A 15,842-nucleotide genomic window follows, 5' to 3' on the forward strand; every position below is an offset into this window, starting at 1 on the left:
TGGGAGTTTAAAAAATTACTAATGTTTGTATCCCACCCCCAGGAATTCTGATTTACTTGTGGACTGCCCCAGACAGTGGGACTTTAAGAACCTTCCCAAGTGCTTCTCCTGTTTAGCACATCAGTTTCATTAGGGAATAATGAACCCCCTGAGCCTTCCTAAATTGTGTACAAATATGCATTCATTTGCATAGAGGTGTCCTCGTACATAAACGTGTGCCTGATTTTCACAACATCAGTGAACTTAGAACCAAAGGAATAAAATAATAGTTACAAGAATATAATAAGTTTTCCCTGAACACCTATTCTGCACCTGGCACTTTACATGCATTACCTCAATTAGTGTATCACCAAAGCCCTACAAGAAGGTGATGCTTAATCCCTAGGAAAGGTCAGCTGACTCCAGTCCCCATTCTTCTGTCAGGTTTGGCATAAACATGCCCACTCTATTCATGAGGCATCTGAGACTTAAAGGTCATCATTCCCATGTGTCATGTGGGGCGACTGCCCACCCAGGTGGGTGAGGAGGTGCTGGGTTCATTTTGTGATTGTCAAGATGGGGCTTCTTTGTGGGAAGCGGTGGCAGCAGGAGCCAGAACATCGACGACCAGAGGAAGCAGCTGCGGAAACCCAGAGCCGGAAAGCATTAGGCAAGTCGTGGCCCGATTTCGGTGAGCTGGTTCATGGGTGTGAACTTCACAGTTGTGCAAAGTAGAACCTTTTTCTCCGTAGTCATTTGGACATCGTGTGTGCGCACGTGTGCGGGCGCCTGTGTGCCTTGGTCCTGTGCTGTGTCCCCCGCAACTCTTCCCACCCCTGCAGGTTCCTGCAGGTGTCTCTGCATCATCCTTCTCTCATCTGTGATGTTCTATAAGTGCCCCCACCACTCGGAAGCAAATACTGCTAGAGGAAGCATTTCCTGCGTCCTGGGCTCCATTACGAGCGCTTCACATATATGAACTTACTTAGTTCTCATAAAATCTTAAAAGCCAGACATTATTATCACCCCTCATTTTACGGAAACAGAGAGAGGTTAAGTTACTTGCCCAAAGTCACGTGGTAGGAGCGGTGATTCAGTGTCACTCTGGCTCCAGAACCCACACTTTTACTGATCTCACTAATTTGAGATCCTGAGTGTCAAGGAGGAATACTGCACTCATGAAGGGATTTGATTAGATGATTTCTTAATACTTCTCAACTCTGACTTTGTCTCCTCCTATCGTGTGGACCAGTAGCATCGTGAATAAATCCTCCACTCTCCGTGGTCTGTACTTCCTCATTTCTTGCACCACTGGGGCCGTGGATCTGTTCATACCTGTGACACGTGCCTGTTTTTCCCTTACTACATCCTCTATGAGGACAGAATACTGTATTCTCCTGTGTAGATCTCCAGTGCCTCACATATCGTAGCTGCTCAGCCAGTCTTAAGAAACTTGAATGTCACTGAAGTGAATAGTAGCCCAAAGACTAAGTTTTCTTGATGAAAGGAAAGGGAGGAGGAAAAATGGAAGGGAGGCGACAGGCTGCATGGAAGACAGTTCCAGGATCAAGTTCATCGTTTTCCTTAAGTTTGATTCATATTAACCTTCTGATCTGCAGTGCTTTGGAAGCAGATCTCCAACAGAGCATATCTTAAATTTCTCCATCATCACAACGGCTAAGGCTCTCTAAGCCAAGCTGCCACCTTGCATCTTTCTCCTTCTCTTTCAGTTTCCCAAAGCAGTGGAAGGGGCTATGGACTCAACATGTCCTGAGCAACAGAACGACTCATTTTACATGGGGCTCTGTCTCCTCGGTCCCTCTCTGCCACAATTAACACCTCAGGGAGGGAATTTAAAATCAAGTGCTTCTTTTTCAATTACCAGTTAGAAAACTGTGTAATAAAACACCACGCCAAACCTGCTTGCTCTTTTAGAAAGTCTGATTAATTCATTCACGGAGGTTGCATCTTGCCTGGCACTGTGTCACTGGCTCATTTAAAAAGGTGGAATCTGTGAGTTACCACTTGAACAAATCCATTTTCATGTCCTGTTTTTGGAGGCTGACGGAAGAGCAGTGGAGGCTGAGATAGCCTGGGGACAACACAAATGTCCTATGATCCAACAAGAGAGTCTGCTTTTGGCTTCGCAAAGAATCCACCATCCACCATTCTATCTTCCATACTAACGCATGTATGTGGGATATAGAAAAATAGTACAGATGCACCTATTTGCAAAGCAGAAATAAAGACACAGATGTAGAGAACAAACGTATGGACACCAAGGGAGGAGAGGGGGAGTGGGATGAATTGGGAGATTGGGATTGACATATATACACTATTGATACTATGTATAGGGTAGATAGCTAATGAGAACCTACTGTATAGCACAGGGAACTCTACTCAGTGCTCTGTGGTGACCTAAATGGGAATGAAATCCAAAAAAGAGGAGATGTGTGTATGTGTATGGCTGATTCACTTTGCTGTACAGTAGAAACTAACACAGCATTGCGGAGCAACTATACTCCAATAAAAACTAATAAAAAAAAAAAAAAAGAATCTGTCATCAACTTCACCTTCTACCCTGGGAAGCAGGTGGCCTGGGTCTAGGCCCGTCTTGGCCGGTGAATGGTTGTGTGACTTTCAGCAGTCACCACCCTTCCCTTTTTAAAAATTAAATCATAATTGACATGTAATATTATATTAGTTTCAGGTGTACAATGTAATGATGTGATATTTGTATATATTGTGAAATTATCACCACAATAAGTCTGGTTGACCTCCATCACCACACATAGTTAAATTTTTTCTCTCGTGGTGAGAAATTTTAAGATCTACTCTCTTAGCAGCGTTTTAAAGAAATAATTTTTATTGGAGTATAGTTGATTTACAATGTTCTTAGCAACTTTCAAATGCAGTTGTCCCTCGGTATCTGTGGGTGATTGGTTCCAGGACCCACTGAGGATACTGAAATCCGGGGATGCTCAAGTCCCACAGTCGGCCCTCTGTGTCCCCTGTATCCGTGGATTCCGTGGGAACCATGGATCGTAAACATAGTATAGGATCTGAGGTTGGTTGAATCCGCAGATGTGGAACCCATGGATGTGGAAGGCTGACTGTACTTACTGAAAAAAATCTGCATACGAGTGGGCCTGCGCAGTTCAAACCTTGTTGTTCAAGGGTTAACTGTATACAATACAGTATTATTAGCCACCATGCTTACCCTTTGTTTTTTTGAGCCTTTAGTTTCTCGAATCTTTCCCCCTAAACTCTAATATTCTAAGTTAGACCCATCTCCAGCTATCACTTTGCTCACCAAATGTGTTGTTATCTTTAGCTGATTAACCTAAAACCAGTTGGTTTCATGGCATTTCATTTATAATGTACCTCCTTGACAAATTTTTGGTGAAAGAATTTGTAGGGAGGACAATAAAACAAGTCAGTTGGTTCACAAAATTTGGCATCTCCTTGCTCCCCCAAATAGTTTGTGTGTATTGAGAGAATTCTAGCCCACAAGGTGTTAATCTGGATGGGTTTCCTCTAGGGCTTTGATTTCTCTAACCCGGTCCTCATATTGCAATAAGAAACTAATGTGTATATTGTTTAATTGTTTAATTCCCTGTAATATCTTCTCATTAAAAATCTTCCCACATTGCCAATCAAGTGCTTCTAAGTAGGTTTTTCCTACTCAAGGGCACAAGATATAGTCACGTGCTGAGACTCACTGAGCCCCTGGAGTGGGGGCATGGCTGGCCCATGCCTGAGCACGTGAGTCCGCACGTGAGGAAGAGAAAGCAAAAGCCTGAGGGAGTCCATGTGAGCTGGAAAAAGCACATGTGCAAGGCAAGTCTAGAGCCTGGCAAGAGGCAGTGAAGGTGTAACAAATTGCTATGAGCCCAGATAAGCGTGGGGATCAGGAAGCTGGGAACCAGAGTCAAGGCCAAGTGTGGATCTGGACAATAGAAGTAAGGAGAGTGCAGGGTTTATAAGGGGCTAAACAGCTGCCAAACAGGTGACTTCTGTTTCAGGATGGATGCTTGTTCTTTTGTCTCCTTTTGCTCTTGGCACAGTAAGTGTGGCTTTGGACATCTACACCTTTTTCTCTCCATCCCTTGAGAAGAACAATTGATCTGAGGCTTTCAGTGTCTAAATCACGTCAAAACAGGACTTGAGGCAAAGCTTATGTGGTCATGCCTTATTGAGGAAGGGGGAGTAGGGTGTGCAACACCAGGGCTGGGAGGGTGAGGGAAGTAGAGAGGTGAGGCAGGAAAAGAGAGCCAGTCATGCAGTCATGTGTCTATCTTTGAACCATCTGTCCCAAATGCTGTGCCTTGGAACCTTTTGTTAGAGGGAGGTAAAGAGAGAAATTTATCTGCCAGATACATTCTCATTCTGTCTCTTGTTGGTGAAAGTTCATCGCCTGCACTTCAGGGCTTTTGCTATTTGGCCTCATCGAGTGACAGCTGAGGAAGAGAATCCCATGCCCAGTGGTTACAGCACTTCCTCTGAATCTGGACGTGGTGGGAGGAGGCAAAGTCTCTGTAGGTATAGGCAGGCCCCAGCTGGGCACTTGGGGCTTCTGTGGCCCCTACCATTCAGGCATGATGGCGGCCACGCTAGAGCCCAACACTCACCTGGGGAGGTCTAGACAGTGGGTGGTACCATGTGAAGAGGCAACAGTGACCGGATCTGGGCTTTTCCATTGGCAAGTGTCAAAGGACTGGGGTCAGAAGAGGCTGAGTGAATATGAAGAAGAAGTAAATTAGGTGCCATGTTCTTAGATAGTTAGGAATTTGGGGACCATGGTGGGGGGTTGGCAGGGGAGGGAAGAAATATGCCTTTGACTAGGAGAACTGACCTGACCTTACAGGTGGCCCTAAGGATATTCAGTCTCCCAAATGACAGTGTTCAAGGAGTGGTGGAATTCTGAGTACTGACTAGTTTCACTTTGTTGTCCATGGGGTCTTACAGACCCTCTGCTGGCACTAGCCCAATTCCCTGCCAGGAGGCTGGGAGTGGTTTGGTCTCAGTGAAGCTCATTTCGACGGAAGCAATATCATCTGGAAAAATCTATTGTACACTCATGAGAAAATGAGAATGAAAAAGGCAAATGTCATCTTTGTATTATTCTAAAAATAGTTTTGACGTTATGGACCTCCTGGGAGAGTCTCTAGGAACCCCCCAGAGGTCCCTGGGCTATACTTTGAGAACTGCTGACTTATAAATAGGGTGAACGCATGTCCCAGTTTGCCTGGGATATTCCCAGTTTATGTTTGTTGCCCTGTTAATATAGTTATCACAAGCATCCCTCTTTACTCTTAAAAATTTGGATAAAAACTATACAGACACTATCTACAAGTGACAGGTGTAGAGTATCTGTTTAGGCAGTTTTCCTATGCAGATCATAAGGAGGATATTTTTTCGAGAAGAACAGAGTCTAGACTGAATCACTGATGTGTTTTCTAGGGACAAAAACCCAATAGCCTTGCTCTGAGTTAAGCTCCATTGGGATGGATTAAAAAATTCACATTTTTTGATGCGTACAGAGTTTCATTTGGGGGTGACAAAAAAGTTCTGGAGATGGATGAAGATGACGGTTGTACAGCAATGAGAATGTACCTAATGCCAATGGACTATACACTTAAAAATAGTTAAAATGGTAAACTTTATGTGGTGTGTATATTACCACAATAAAAAGTGCAATACATTTGGGGGTGTTGCTCAAGGAGACTGTCAACCTTATCCAACTTTATCCCGAGTCCAACACAGTAAGAGAACAATGGACCACCAATTGCTGAGAAAGGCAGAGGGACCTGAGATGGATAGAGGACAAGCAGAGGCCTCTCAGTATCATTGAGAGGATTTGTCAGTGTCCAGACATGGGCTGTATCAGCCGTAAGTCTTGTTGGGAGTACTGACCTCAGCTGGATGCAGCGGGTCTAGAGGCTGCCTAAGAAAGACCCGGTGGGATGATGGCCATCTCCATGAATGCTTGAGGAGAACAGAGGACAGCTGTACCAGATGAGCCCCTTGCTGTGAATGTTGTACACACTTAGCCCACCTGGAGCTCGCCCCCAGGGAAGGGGAAGAGCAGACTCTTGAATAGCCTGACAAAATCCTGACTTGACCAGGGCAGTGCTATCCAATAGAAATACAAAGCAAGGCACATAAGGACTTTTACATTTTCTAATAGCTTCATTAAATAAAGTAAAAAGAAACAGGTGAAGTTAATTTTAGTAATATGTTTTATGTATCCAGTATATCTAATATATTATCATTTCAACATGAAATCAATATGCAAAATGATTGAGATAGTTTACATTCTTATTTGTACTGAGTCTAGGAAACCCAGTGTGTTTGTACTTCTGGCATATCTGAATTTGGACCAGCACATTTCAAGAGCTCCTTAGCCACATGTGGTTAGTGACTGATATATTGGACAGTGCAGGAGTGGTGCAGGAGTAGAGGTTAGTCCAGAAATAGCCAAACCAAAAAAAAAAAAAAAAAAAACCTAATATGACAGGATTTACTTGGATGCGGTTACATTATGATTTTTTCTTTCGGCTGCACTGCATGACTTGTGAGATCTTAGTTCCCCAACCCGGGGTCAAACCTGGGCCCACGGCAGTGAAAGCACAGAGTCTTAACCACTGGAGCGCCAGAGAATTCCCTACCTACATTATGTTCTTAATCAGTGAAATGGAAGTGGAAGTGATGTGTGTTTTTGCTGAGGGGAGAAGCGTTTAGTTGCCAGTGATTATAGTGCAGCTCTCTACAATCACCCATGTGGTGAGTGTGAAAACATTTACCTCCATCAGATTGAGTCCCTGAGTAATTAAATGGTAGAGCCACCTAACTACTTATGTTGGACAGGTAATAGGAGAAAGCAATAAACTGTCTAAGATTCAGGAGTTGTTTGTTACTGTAGCATACTTTAGCTTGTCCTGACTAATACATGTGCTTCCATACTGTTTTGACTGATTAAAATTTTAAATATAAGCTTATAATAAAAGGGCATGTCTTCTATTTTAAATATTTACAGCATTTCCAGTTGAAAGATAGGGGAAATGTGCCACTTATGAATGCTGTGAACTTATTTACCTAGGAATTTTAATGAAGAATGTATGAAGGGAGATATTACACAAACAAGTAGGATATGTGTAATTGTTAAAGACAGCCCCAAAAATGAATTTTATCTGTCAGTGTCTGTTGAGAGATATAGGCAGGCAAACTAAAAATTTAATCCTGAAGTAGCAATGCCAAAAATTATTTCTATTTCCAACAATAATCATGATCTATGAAAGAAAAAAACCTGGCATTGGTGAGTGCTTTTCTCTACAGAGTTTGAAACATTTTCTACCTATTTAGAAACTGATGCTTTAAACATAAGAGGGTGTAGAGTCATGGACAATCTGAATGTTCTACCCATTCTTAAATGAATGGAAATAATAAAGCCCAATTTTTACCAACATCCTCAGAATTTGTACTTGTCAGCATTACTCATTTATGGAACATGTATGAGCTCATGTAAATCTGTTTAAAGTGTTTTAAAACTATATATAGAATCTTAACATTGCAAAGACTTGTCATTATAAAACACAATTAGAATGTTTCATAATGAGTACTAAAAAAGTTCTCAATTCCTAAACCTTCTTTCCACGGGTCAAACTTTTAAATTATCTATCTCATTTTCTTTGAAACTCCCTCTGCATGAGTATACTTCTTTTAGGGCAAAGAATTACCTTCAGTTCTTTCTTAGTATTCAGATAGATACAAAGAAATGAGAGCATTCCTGAAGACTTTACTTTCTCTATACTGAGAACCTTTTTCAGTTGGCTTTGGGGTAAATTCCATTTTGTTGAGCATTTTTCAAATACTCATTATGTATATAGTGTGCTTGGGTGCTGTGAAGAAATGATGGATATATCTAGGATGCCATAGGATGTTACGGAAAAACATGAACGAACTTTTTTGCCAACCCAATAGAAGATGTATTACCTAACTTGAAGAAACTTGAAGTCTTGCTGAGACTCAGACACACAGACAGGGAGTGACCAAATGACTAATAAGGTAGCGAAAGAATGAAGGGACAGGAGGAATGGAAGACAGGAGAGTGTAGAAAGCAAGAACTGGCAGGGAGCCTGGGCACTTAAGTTTTAGCCCTTGTTCTCCATATGTAATAATAGTACATTTGTATGAAATAATACACTTCATAAAGTGTTTTCACATATTACCTCATTTAATCCTCAGAACAAGACTGAGAAGCTGATACTATTATGACCCTCATTTACCACATGAGGGAACACCGATGATCTCAGACTTTCCTTAATAACTGAAGGAAGTGGCCAGCATCCCCAGAACTGAGGGAACAGAAAAGGTGGTGTTAGGTTAAAATGGTGACTAGGTAACAATAATAACAGTAAGGAAATTTCATTCAGCCCAATAATCAGTCATGGGAAGGAACCTTTGACATAAAGTGTAATATAGCAAATCCTGAAAACTCAGGACCCACACTGGCATTGTTTGGAATTAGTGAACAGAAGAAAAGGCAAAAGATTTTTCTAAAGGCTCTAGACCTGAGAGCCTTTTGAATACTCAGGAAGCAAGTGGCTGGGGCATGCTATCCTGCTCTACCAGGAACACTTACTAATTCATAATTGAGGTTAGTTGTATGGTTTATTATTTGTGCCAGATCTTATGCTTTGATTTCTGTAGTTATCATATATGGATTATAAACTCCTGCTTATAAACCCCACCCCATATCCACCCTTACAGAAGTGACTTTGTGACTTGTAGTGAAACATATGTTGAGAGGTGGAGTATAATAGCTCATTACTGAACTCTGTGAGAATATGGGCTTGCCTAGGAACTGATGATGAATGCCCAAGTCTAATTTCAGGTTCAGTTGCTGATGTGTCTGTTGAACAAAAGCAGATTGTTATTAGCACATCTCAAGACGTCAGAGGTGGAATAATAGGATTTTAAGGAATAAGTGGAAGACTCCTGAGTATTGATATTTTGCATCTAGAGCTGTGTATGTTTTCACAGTAAAGAAATACCTCCAGAGTTTATGTGAGCTATTTCTGACATAGTATAAATACCCACTGCTTTAGAGGAACATGTGTTGTTTCAGTTCATGCTGTGCTAAGGGCTCTTGACTGACAACTTATGTTGCAATATACTCCTCACAGTGGAACAGGGGATGCAGAAGTACCCGTGGATGCTGATGGGCATATCTTGCCTGTTCCTTGCTAAATTACTAACCTGGTTACTCTCCACTAGCGAATGAGTCCACATTTAATTCTAGTTGTCTGACCTAATAGTTTTTGTACCAAGCGTGAGGGTCAAGTGTTAGAGGGTTATATGGCTAAATAACAGCAAGATCAAAGAAATCTCTCTATTTGGAACCATGAAGTATGTAGCCCATAGTTGCTGATGCCCTGCAATTCATGAGATGATCATTGTACCACTGTGGGAGATTAAGGATTGCCTCTGTCAATGGCAGCTCCTTAGAGAGATGTGAAAACATTAAGGAGTTAATGCATTAAGAGGCCAGGACAGCATCTCCTCATTGACTTAGATAAGACAGTGAAGAAAGAGGTAGTTCTAATAGAGGGAGTCAACAACTTTGAACTTAAAAGAAAGCTAACTTGGTGAATGTGATCCTTCAACAAGAAAGTGTTCTTAGGTAAATGAGCTAAACTGACAGGACTCCAGGTACAGCAACTTGATGAGTTGGTCCAGCAGGTTAATATGTAGCCAAATAAAGTCTCATGGTCAAGACCAAGTAATCTATAACACTAATCACAAGGGCGAAAATGGATAGAACTACTCAGCTGCTGCTGTGCTCTCCTTTTCTCCATCAAGGAGAAAATGGAATGGGGAATATCCACAAAAGAAAAGTAAAGACAAAGAGAGAAGAAAACTAGCCAAGTCATCTTCTACATTTTGGAGCTTTCATGCAGAAATGATTTTCAATGTCTGTCAGGGAAAAAACCAACCCTGGAAGCTCTTCTACATTTTGGAGCTTTCATGCAGAAATGACTTTCAGTGTCTGTCAAGGGAAAAACCAACCCTGGAATCTTATTCCTTGGATGGAAGGGAGGGAGGAAGGGAGGAAGGGAGGAAGGGAGGGAGGGAGGGAAGACAGAAAGAGTGCTTTGATACAGTATATACCAGTAACTGATACCAGATAGATTCACATAGGTTAACTCACATTTACATTTCACAAAAACCTGAAGAGTTAGCTTTTGTTTTTTCCATTCTTAAGGTGAACGATGACATATATTGTTATGCTTAAAGTAAACCAGCTATTAAGTTTCAGAGCTGGGATTTAACCTGAGTCTATGTGACTTCAAAGCCTATGTTTATTCTATGTAATTTTAATAGAGAGTTGTAAAACTGAACGTATGGCCGTGGACTAGCATGGGAAGGTTCATAAAGGAATGGAATAAAACTTCGTAAAGGAAGGAAAATTTGACCTGAGTATTCAAAGGTGTTGGATATGATTAGGCTAAACAAAATGGGAATTCATCAAAAGTGGTGCTTCAAGAGAACTGTATAGCCTTACATAATTTCATGGAAATAAAGATAGCTTCAAAATTAATGACCTGAGTATCCATCTTCAGAAGCTATATAAATGAACAAGAATAAACTCAAAGAAAGTAGAAAGTAATAATTAAAGTAAGAGTAAAAATGAATGCAATAGACATCAATAACAAAAAAGTCAAAGATAGTTAGCAAAGCCAAAAGCTGATCCTTTGAAACTAAAAAACTAGACAAATCTTTGGAAAAACTTTTCAAGAGAGTAAGAGAGAATACAAATAAATAACGTTATCAATTGCAAAAGAGTACATAACCACATACATAGTAAAATTCCTGTAAACAACCATGTGGCAACATTTTGAAACTTACCAAGACCGTATAAAGAACTCCTATAAATCAGTAAGAAAAACACAAACAATCCAGTATAAAAATGGGCAAAAGACATGAAGGGGCATTTGAGGATAGGAAGTCCATGTCAGCAATGAACACTTGAAGGTATGTTCAACACCATTAGCAATCTAGGAAATGTGAATCAAGGCCACAATGAGATACCATTTTACCCCTATTTAATTGTCTAAAAATAATACCAAGTGCTGTGAAGGATGTGAGTCCATAGGATCTCCTCTACATTTCCTGTTGGAGTGAAATGGCAAAACCACTTTGGAAAGGTTTGTTGTTATCTTCTGATGTCAAACACTCACATATCTTATGACCAATAATTCTACTCTTTGGTATATACCCAAGAGAAACTCCTGCACATTTACAGTAGGAAATATGTATGAGAATGTTCATAGGAGCACTCTTCACAATAGCAAAAGCCTGGAGTAATGCAAAAACCCATCAACAGGAGAGTAAATGAAAAACCTGTGGTATAGTCACCCAATGGATAGCATATTACATATCAGAAAAAAACAAATGACTACACCATCAACAATATTATGCTAAATTTTAAAAAGTCTTCCAAAATTACATTTAACCTATTTTCTTAAAGCTAAAACCACAAAATCATACACACACAAATATGAAAAAGAAATACATGAAGGATATGAAAAGGAAAGCAAGGGCATGGATCCACATAGGAATCCCAACGATGGTAATTTCAGGTGGGAGGAGACAACAGAATGGTATGTGGAGGGGGACACGTGATTATACATAAGTTATTTTTGAGGTCCTGACTTTAATTTTGAATTGTGGTTTCATGTATAGTTACTACAGAATTAAAACAAACAAATAAATGTTGGGTCATGCATAGATCAACGATGAAAATGTGTTATGAAATAAGATTCTGATTGATCCATTTAATCAAAATTAGGGAAGAACAAGGAACACTTTATAGGTGCCTGGAGGAGTTCCGTCCATAGAACTCTCTGAGATGTTGGAAATGTTCTTTGTCTATATTGTCTAACACAGTAGCCACTAGCCTACATTGAATACTTGAAACGTGGCTAGTGCAGCTGAGGAACTCAATTTTCAGTGTTAATTTGAATTAATTTCCATTTAAATTTATTTTTAAAAATTAAAAAAAATTTTTATATTTAGATTTAAGTGGCCACACAGTACAGTTTTCAGTGGTGGGAAAAAATAAGCTCAAATATCAATGAGCAAGATGGCATGCCTTAAGTAAATGGTTCTCAATAGAAAGTAGCCCAGAATAAGGTTGACCAAAGACTTTTAAGTTACCTGCCTTGTGGGAAATCCAGTTCAACGTCTCCAAAGGGTAGATTATGTACTTTTCTTTCCTCTTCTTGTCTTTCTACTTAGAGTAGTGTGAAAAGCCTTTTTTAATATCACAAAACTCAGCTACCTGTTACTGTATTCATTTTTCATTCATTCATCAATTTTAATTTCTCCCTTCTCAAGTCTCCTGTTTCGGTAAACAAACAAGACTCCTGAAGACATAAACCAGTTATTATTTGAGTAAAGTCTAAGGCTGCCTGTTTAAATGTATTTACCTCCTCTTGTTAATGCCATCATTCAATCACAGTTTAGTAGCTTCCAAGTGAGAGGATTAGAAGTGTCATGGGAATTGCTCACTCAAACCAGGAAATGTGAGGTTTTTAGTTCAAACAGTATCTGAAGGAAGCTGGTAAGCAACAGCTGAGAAGATGAAAGATCAGATCAACGCCTCCCTTTGAAGTAAAGACTACTCAGACTGCGAGTATAATATAATGTTCATTACTGCCAGAACTCCAAGTGGTTGTTCCTGACTCATGCTTTAGAATGTATCATAAAATCTATAAAAATATCAACAAGACGCTTTCAAGTGACACGAAACAGCTAGAGTGCCCTATTTGCAGGGACACTGCTGTTTAAAGGCAATTTGCTGGATTGCTTTCCATCTGGGACCAAGGCAAGTGCCTTCCAATCTCTCTTTCTCCCCACTCCCCCCCTTCCTTCCTTGCTGCCTCCTCCCATCCCTAGTTAGAAGCTAAGATTCTTAATGTTTCAATTCTGCTTCCTTTGAGGGCCAGGGGGAGAAAATGAAGCTTTTCTTGGCTGGCTTCTCAACTCTCCTAAGAGATTCAGAGACAAAAAGATTGCTTTGGGAAAATAATAATGCCAAATGAGCATTAAAATAATAAATGGGTTTTCTGGAAATTAGGTTCTCAGAGGTCATGCAATTAAAAGTTAGGAGGAAAACACACCTCAGGCTTGATTGGAGGAGACAGCCGAGAGCCAGGGCAAATACTTCCTCCATACTTAAAGTTCCATTCAAGGTTTTAAGCGCGGGAGCTGGTTGATTAATCTATTTGCATACTTCCAGGACTTGATAACAAGCCAGAGTGTAGTATAATTTCGTATGCACTGATTATTAATAATAATGAGGAACGTGACCAGGGCCCTGAATATCGAGAGGTCACAGCAGGGCACAAGGCAAGCGTGAGTCAGCAGCACAACATTTTTTGAAAAACAACAAACAAAGGCTCTGAACTGCCTGAGGAGATGCATGGATGCCTTTCCTTTTATGAATGTTGATATATTAGACTTTGTCCCGGCTCAGCTAAAATCAAGGAACTTATGTCACATGTACTGTCCTCAGAAAAGCTTTATGGAAATTCAGGAACTCTTGGCAACTTGTGTTTATTCAATAAATGTGCTTCCCTTGTGACTAGTGGGTCTCTCAGTAAGCAGGATGTGTTGTGATGTGTCACCTCCTCCCAGCAACCTGGTTGATATAGCCAATAAGTACAGGAACGGGTCACCAACCCAAATCTGACTTCACTTTTGCTCTGTGTCGCGTCTCTGCATCTCATCGTTCTTGAAGATTCATCCTCTATGACTTTATCACCTGTCTGAAAACGATGCCTACATTTGTTTTGACAGTTCTGACGTCTCAAAAACTCCCATCACATCTCTGTAAGAGCGTAGGTAAATGTCTCCTTGGATCTTCCACCTCTGTGCTACCTCTAAACCTTGCAGTTCTTATCTGCAATGCATTTGTTTGCCACTCCCTCCCTTCTGGGCTATGAGGGTCCCACCGGAAATGAGCTAGGTCTTATTCGTCTCAATATCTTTAGTATCTGGCATGTAGTCAACTGCATACAAGTGTGTTTAACTGCATTATTTTCCTGCTTCCACCTCAAACTCATTATGTCCCAAACCAAACCATCATCATCTCCATCCTAGCTAAGTAGCTTCTCCTTTTCTCTTCTGTGTTCCATTAAGGACTTCCCCATTCTCACAGTCCTGCAAACGTTGTAGCATTTGACATCTGCTTCTCTTTCAGGCACCGAGTCCTGTCTCTCACCTGTTCATTATATTCCCTAGTCCTCACTCCCATTACACTATATGTGGATTATTGTACTTTTCCTAGAACTGGTGTTCTTGCTTCGTCCTCTTCTCTTCCAATCCATTTTGAACATTTCTTCACAAATGCCAGATATGTCTTCTTAATACATTGCCTTTATTTCATCACTGCCATCTGAAAATTCTTCAGTGGCTGGTAACCCCAGGATCACTTCTCACTATTTAGTTCTGTGAATCAGGTGGGATGCTTTCAACAGCAAGTAAAATGACCCTTGTACTGGTTTAAAGGGTCTAGAAATCCCTCCTGGAAATCTGGAGTTCAGAAGTAGGACCCAGTGGCTCAGGATATTAAGCATCTAGTTTTTTTCCCATCTCTCCAGCATTGGTTTCATGCCAGGCCTGATCTCTCTCATGATTTAGTGATGGCATCAGGAGCCACATCAGGGGCCACACGTGCCCTCAGTAACTCCCAATAGGAGATTTACTCCTTGTGACTCTTTTTAAGGATAAAGAAAAACGTTTTCCAAAAGCATCCAGCAGATCTTTCCTTTCATCTCCTTGTCATGTGAAATTTGCCGTGGCTTACAACAAGGGTTTATTTCTTGCTCACGTCCGATATGGTTTGAGTGCAGTTCTGCTTCCTATCATCCTCACTTGGGGATCCAGATTGAGGAGCAGCCCTCATCTGGGACGTTGCCAGAACCACACCTGGGCTCACTCTTATTTGTCAAAATGAGCCTCATGACCAAGCATAACATCAGTGGAGCCAGGGAATCAGTGGGGTCCACAGAGAAGGGAGTATTACAAGTAATAATAGGTCTACCACAAGTTCTCCAACCTAAATTGGGTCACGTACTGCTTCTTGAACCTGTCAACAGCACATGAGTGGAGACTGATTATCCTTATGCCAAGGCACACCCCTTGAGCTGAGGTCTAGTCCCCAAGAAGCTTTAGTGCAGCCCGACTGGGGAAAAGAAGTTTGGGACTTACCATTATGTGTATATATATTCAAGTCTTTAATCCACTTTGTCTTGATTTTTGTGTATGATGTAAGATAGTGGTCCAGCTTTATTCTTTGGCATGTGGCTGTCCAGTTTTCCCGACACCATTTATTGAAGACACTGTCTTTTCCCCATTGTATATTCTTGCCTCCTCTGTCTTAATTAATTGACGTACAAGTGTGGGTTTCTATCTTGGCTCTCTGTTCTGTTCCACTGACCTCTGTGTCTGTTTTTATGCCAATACTCTTTACATTTCTTTTAAAGTTTATTTCTAAATGTTTTACATTTCTGTTACTAGTCTGTATAGAATCTTCTCTTTAAAGTTAAAAAAAAATCTTTTTCTATTAATTAAAAAAGTCATACATATCATCATCAAAAACACAAAACTGTGCTAAATTAAAGAAAAATAAAACATTCATAATCGCAGCACTCAGAGATAATTCCTGAGAGTTTCTGGGTGTGTTTCTTTCTAGATAATTTCTTCTATGTGCATATTTATACACGCTTTTATGCCCCACACAGTGGTTTCATGCTCTATGTAAATTTTTGTGATTCTGTTGGTTTTACTTACAA

General features: G+C 40.6%; 1 pseudogene; it reads left to right on the plus strand.

Moving 5' to 3' along the window:
* Nucleotides 1-555: 555 nt before the first annotated feature.
* Nucleotides 556-15,842, plus strand: part of LOC112415011 (cytochrome c oxidase subunit 7C, mitochondrial pseudogene) — a 33,540-nt pseudogene continuing 18,253 nt past the window's right edge.

Source organism: Neophocaena asiaeorientalis, unplaced genomic scaffold, assembly GCF_003031525.2.
Source record: "Neophocaena asiaeorientalis asiaeorientalis breed wild unplaced genomic scaffold, Neophocaena_asiaeorientalis_V1.1 scaffold523, whole genome shotgun sequence".
In the NCBI taxonomy this organism is placed as follows: Eukaryota; Metazoa; Chordata; class Mammalia; order Artiodactyla; family Phocoenidae; genus Neophocaena; species Neophocaena asiaeorientalis.